The sequence below is a fragment of the Conger conger genome, chromosome 7, assembly GCF_963514075.1.
Source record: "Conger conger chromosome 7, fConCon1.1, whole genome shotgun sequence".
In the NCBI taxonomy this organism is placed as follows: domain Eukaryota; kingdom Metazoa; phylum Chordata; class Actinopteri; order Anguilliformes; family Congridae; genus Conger; species Conger conger.
This window is the reverse complement of record NC_083766.1, coordinates 57,058,550-57,064,568: the sequence shown is the minus strand read 5'-3', so window position 1 is coordinate 57,064,568 and position 6,019 is coordinate 57,058,550.

The following is a 6,019-nucleotide window of genomic DNA, read 5'->3' as shown; positions in this document are numbered from 1 at the left end:
TCACATCAGCCTCGTGTGCGTAACGCTAACCAAACGCAGCCAAAAACCGCCTCGGAAACGTGATGAATTAGGACCGGGATGACATTCACAGACATAATGGCGGAATGAGTGTTGTGCGTGCGTGCGTGCGTGTGTGTGTGTGTGTGTTCCTGTGTGTGCCTAGGGTTAGTGTGCGCATATGTGTGTATGTGCATACATGTGCGCATGTGCCATGCTTGTGGCCGGGTTTTGTGCAACGCTCGACGCTCTGTACTTTCACATCAGGAAACCCATCCAATTTAACATTGCCCGGAGTTGGACAGGTTCTAATTTATGGCTAGAATCATGTGCAAAATGCCTGGTTGCGTACTATGAGTAGGGACTTCGTTCTAAATATACCGTCCTGCTGGATCCCTCTTCAAAGAGGCAAACTTCAGGGCCTCTTCAGTCGTGACTAAATATATTTCCCGAGGAACATTTCAGCGGGATAAATGCACAGAACGGGTTTGGATTTTGGTCCTGCCTTACCAGCAGGGTACATTCACCGTCTCAGCTGTCACTCAAGCCTCTGTCGACGGCGTTTTAACGGCGGCGGTGATTTGAGGGCCCCGAGCGTGACTCAGTGCGTGACCTTTCTCATCGGTCTGTCTAAAATCGCAGGGTCCGTCCCGTTCCGCGCACGGGCCGCTCCTTAAGCCTGACAGGTTTTAGCGACTTTAGAGAACGGGGCCCTCTTTCCTCAGCTGCTAATGGACGACGCTTTGGCGAGACAAGAGAACCGAGCGAAACCCCCCCACAAATCTGAGAGAACAATAATGCGCTTTACTTTTCTTTCCGAATCTATCGGAGGGAAGCGGAATGCGAAACGTTCCAAAAATTTAACGGCTCCGCAGATGGAGAGCGCCGATAAGGGGAAAAAAAAGGCCTTTTTAGAGCTTTTCCATCCGTGGAATTTTTGGGAAATAGCCCCTCTTTGTTTCTGCGTTTTGGCACGTGCGCGCTGATTGTGCGCTGATTAAAGCAATCGGTTGCCGTACCGTGGAGTACGTGTTAAAATCATCTGACAGCTTTTGCACTGGGATTTGCCAGTTCGCTGTCAGGCAGGTAGTTAGCCAACAGATGTCTCGGTCACCTCAGTTTTACTGCTGACTGCTCAGACACCTCTGCCCCCCCCCCCCCTCCCCGCCCTGATCCACTCCAGATCATTTGGAGAACAAATAACGAAATGTTGTTATTCTTCCAGCGCACGTGAACCCGATTTTCTTTCTCTTTATTTTGTTCTACGGGGTGGTAAGCGGCAGTCCAGGCCAACAGCGAAACCACCAGACTACGATATTTCCTTTCCAAAGAGAGAAGCAAAGCAAAAGTTATTTGCATTAAAGGTCAACGGTGGTGATAAGATTGACGTTTTCCTGATTGATCTCATCACTACTGAGAGTTTCTTGACACTGGTTTTATTATCCCAGAAAAGAACTAATTAAATAAAAATAACCATTATCATCATTGTCATCATCGTCGTTGTCATCATGGAACAGCTGAACTTAATTTCATTTTAAACTGGAGCCAAGGAAAGAACCAAACCATCACAGAAAAAAATCTTTTTAAAATGTTTGGTCTACAGGAGTAAGTAGTTAATGCTTTTAAGACACCTTGCGTCTGATTTACTAAGACACGTGAGCACATGCAAAACCAATAACAGGACCAATAGTATTTTCTTTGCACCAATCATTGGTTGTGTCATTACACATTTAGCACGTGCTAACGGTCTCTGTAAATCTGGCCCCTAGAGTCATTTTGATTTTGAACAGTGTACTTGTTGAATTGTCTAATTACAGGTCTAGTGCACATCATCATGGTGATATTTGTCCGGAATAGCACTGGGCAGGTGGACAGCAGTATAAAACCCAGGTTCGGATAGTAAAAATCCTTGCCAGTACTTTGTTTGCAGTCACCTGGATTTGGTAATTAGCGCAATTCTTCACCCAGAAGGTAGAACTAATCAGTGAATTCTGCTGGCTGAGTTCATGGGTGGAAGAAATGCATTGCAGGACTGCTTTCTGCCCCCTGGACCTGACATAGATGACTCTATGTTTCCTACGTACCCCAGAAGCGCTGGTGCACGAACGCTCAGTCCTACTGCATGCATCTTTGTTGGTCTTGTGTAATGGCTCAACGTTTGGTGTTCCAATAGGAAATAATGTTCTTCATGGACCGGAGAGTACAAGATAAATATACTGTACAAGACCTGGGAAAGGCAACGGAAAAAGGGGGAGAGAGGGGGGAAATAAACATCAGCGTGAACGAGTGAGACGTGGAATTATAATGAAAGGATGAAAGGAAACATACAGCGTGTAGAGAAAGGATGAAAGTGTGAAACAGAGAGAGGGGGAGGGGAGGGAGATGGGTATGAATCGGTGCTGGTAGTGGGCTGGTTCTCACCGACACGCAGTACAGACACGTCTCCCTGTTACCCTTTGGAGTACCGTGACTTTCTCTTGCATACTGCCTCTTATTTTAACCTCCCAGTACTCTTTTAATCCCTGCCCAACCATACTCCCTGCCAGTAAAAGGCCGGTATAGTCGGTGTTCCAGGGCTTGACGTGGGCTGGAACAGACAGTACAGAATACTGGGACTTCTATGTTTTGTTCCGAGTACTGGCATTTCCTTTTTTTTTGGCATGAATATTAGTGATAATTTTGTTTTTACACAAAACACAGCACTACAAAAAGAAGGGCCTGGCATTCAGGAGGAACTGAACGCTTCCTTTGGGAGAATTACATGCATTAAAGACTGTTCATCTGCGCATCTTGGCTCCTATACGTGATCTTGGCTGACTCTACAGGATGAAGGAGAGCATGCAGATGTTATGGTCGCATGGAGGTAAGCGCAGGCAAGCACAAGCGGAACAGCTGGTAACGTTCCTACGGACTGAGGGAATCATTTAAACGAGTGCGAGCTTCATCCCAGGACAAACTGTGTACCCTTATTTCCTCTCTGCAACAGTATCTTCCCCGCACCTGTTCCGGCTTTTAATTCTTTTCCAAAACTGAATCGTGAGCTTTAATTACAGCTAGTGGTGGAAAATATGGAAATGTATGCTTTCTTATTCTACAGATTAAATGGAAATGGGCAAATTCACGGGTCTCAGTCATTGTGTTCCCACTGAATGCAGAAGCGCTGAGAAACATATTAAATATCCCGAAGGCTAAGAGCATTTTACATGATTACCGTATCGTTTTCTGTTAGATCACTTTTCCATGTATTAGGGAAGGGGGGGAATCACTGCAGGCAGTTCATGGTACACCCAACGTGGGTACTAGAGAGTCGAAAGGCAGTCATGTTTTTAATTATTCAGCAACTAACCATTAATGAAAGCAAACGACAATGCAGATACTTCATCTGTGTTCTAAATGACTGCTGATTTTACGGTCAAAACAAAAGCCAGCAAACGTTGCGGCTCTCCAGGACCGGGGTGGAGGACCCCTCTTATAGAAGCAGGCGTGTACTCTGTGACCCCAGATAGGAGTTGCACAATAACCTCGCTAACGAGGGAGAAATATTTACGGAATCAAATTAATGAGTTTTGCTTTCACTGAAGCCTTATCTTTGCGATGTTTACATCTCCAGAGAAGTAGGACCTTAATGGATAACACCGCCATTGGAAAACAAACGAGTCTATTAGACTCTATTAGACCTGAGTGAACTTTCTCTCCCGGATATGAATGGAGTCCGCCTATTTCTGTTAAGGCTGAAAAACTAGAATTGTAGTTTTTTTTTCTGTTTTTCCACATTTATAGCCATTCCACATTTGGAAACACATCTCTGCTTCATTTTTCATTGCAGTACATTTGTTTTTTTCAGATTGGACACTGGCTTCACTCACATACACACACACATGTAGCGTGTAGCACACACGCAAGTTCATGCAGTTCACATACTAAGGATCCTTTTTCTTCCCACGACAGAAGGCAGTGGCTGAGTTTGTCAGCAACCGAATAGGAATAGGCCAGTGAGATGGTGAAGAGTGGCGAAGTGGATGGGGAACGGTTTTGGGATCGGGCGTAAATGTGAAAAATGTTCGGAGGGCTCTTGAGTCATCGTGTCACAGCGTTGCGTTACTCATGCCCCGGCGTTGAGCGACAGACGGCAGTCACAGCCGCCGGGGTGTACACTCCTTTCTGGTTTTTGCTCAAACGCTATAATCAGCTGCGCCCAATAAAAACAAGTTTGAGCTTTTCTAAAAATACACGGGAGAGCGCGGTTCGCCCGGTACAGCGTGTGCCTGCTCAGGGCACCCGGGCTGGAGCGCGCTGCAGTAATGGAAACTGTGATTCAGCGCATCTGCGCCCGCTTTCGGCAGAGGTGAAGGGGAGCGGGGTTCTCTCTCTCTCCCTCTCTCTCTCCCTCTCTCCCTGCCTCTCTCCCTCTCCCTCTCTCCCTCTCTCTCCCTCTCTCTCTCTCTCCCTCTCTCCCTCTCCCTCTCTCTCTCTCCCTCTCCCTCTCTCCCCTCTCTCTCTCTCTCTCTCTCTCTCCCTCTCTCTCGCTCGCTCAACCAGTGACCACCAAAAATGAGCTGTTAAAATACACAAAACCCAATCCTCTGAGCGAGCGAGGGAAGGGTTCTTGGACCCCGACTTTCAACCTTTGTGTGTGTGTGTGTGTGTGTGAGTGTGTGTGTGTGTGTGTTTTGGGGGTTGTACAGATATGTGATCTGCCAGCTAAGCCACAGTTGCTGGGGGAGAGAGTCATATCGTCACAATAAAACTGTAAACCGCCGGTCACATCTGGCCATGGGTGAGATTACATTATCAGGCCATCAAAGGCAGGAGAGTGGGTTTCCAAGAAGGCCTCGTTTGCCTGTTTCTCCCCTGAACAGCCTGAGCCTCACTGTGTCCCCAGAACACACAGCTGAGCGGCTACATGCAGTAACGGACACAGTGCACTACAATATACTGTGAATGTGTGACCTTCTTCCAAAATATGATGAATCTATTTTGCTTTGTATGAGTAAAATGTGCAAAAAACTGTAGGCTATTTTTGCCAATATAGTATGTCCTGTTGTAACACCTTGATAATATAATGTAGTCGAGTGCATTTATACAGTATATGCATTTTGACCAGGTGAATAAAGAAGAAGGCATCGATTATTCACCCAAAGGGGGCACAGGGACACAGAGGGAACAGAACCTGAGTCATGTGACAGTGGTGTAACCTCATGGTTCTCAAAGTCATGTGACCGTGGTGTAACCTCATGGTTCTCAGAGTCATGTGACAGTGGTGTAACCTCATGGTTCTCAGAGTCATGTGACAGTGGTGTAACGTCATGGTTCTCTCTCAGGGATGGGGGGGGGGGGCAGTAGGCAGCAGCCATGCAGTGATACGCGTTTGTGTGAGGGTTTCAGGGAAATAATTGCTCTCTTTTATGACAGACTACCCCGTTTCAGACATTTTTGTGTACGCAAAAGATGGCTAATATGCTTCTGCAAGGCCGTGTTTTTGTCCCAAAGGAAAAAAAGTTCCCAATGTCTGACCGATACGGGCTTGAATAAAGCATCGCTGCTTTAGCTTATGCAGGTATCATCCAAAAAACCTGATGGCCATCAAGGGGAATCTTAAAGCTGGTGAACAGGATGAAACCAGGGTTCAATCCTATACTTATCACACCCATTTAGATTCTCCCTGTAAAAGAGCATAAGCTACAATATGTCAGACGTTGACTGCAATACGATTGGTTCACGTTTTACCCAGTGTTACGGTATTGGTCAGAAGTTGAGCCGCGCCAGTTGGAGCCCCAAGATGGTGACTCATCAGCAGAAGCGGTGATGAGTCACACTGGCGGTTGGTTTAGTAGCAAAGCTCGTCCCTGCAATTTGTGTCCGACAGAAAAGTGTTATCCTGGTCAGGATTATAGTTCTGCGTGTTCGAGAGAGTCCTTTCTTCTGACCTGACCTCCAGTGTGAAGGGTCAAAATGTCTCGATGTACAGTACAGGACTCCCTCTTCACAAGAAGGAAAACCACAGCCAACTGTTCACGACGAC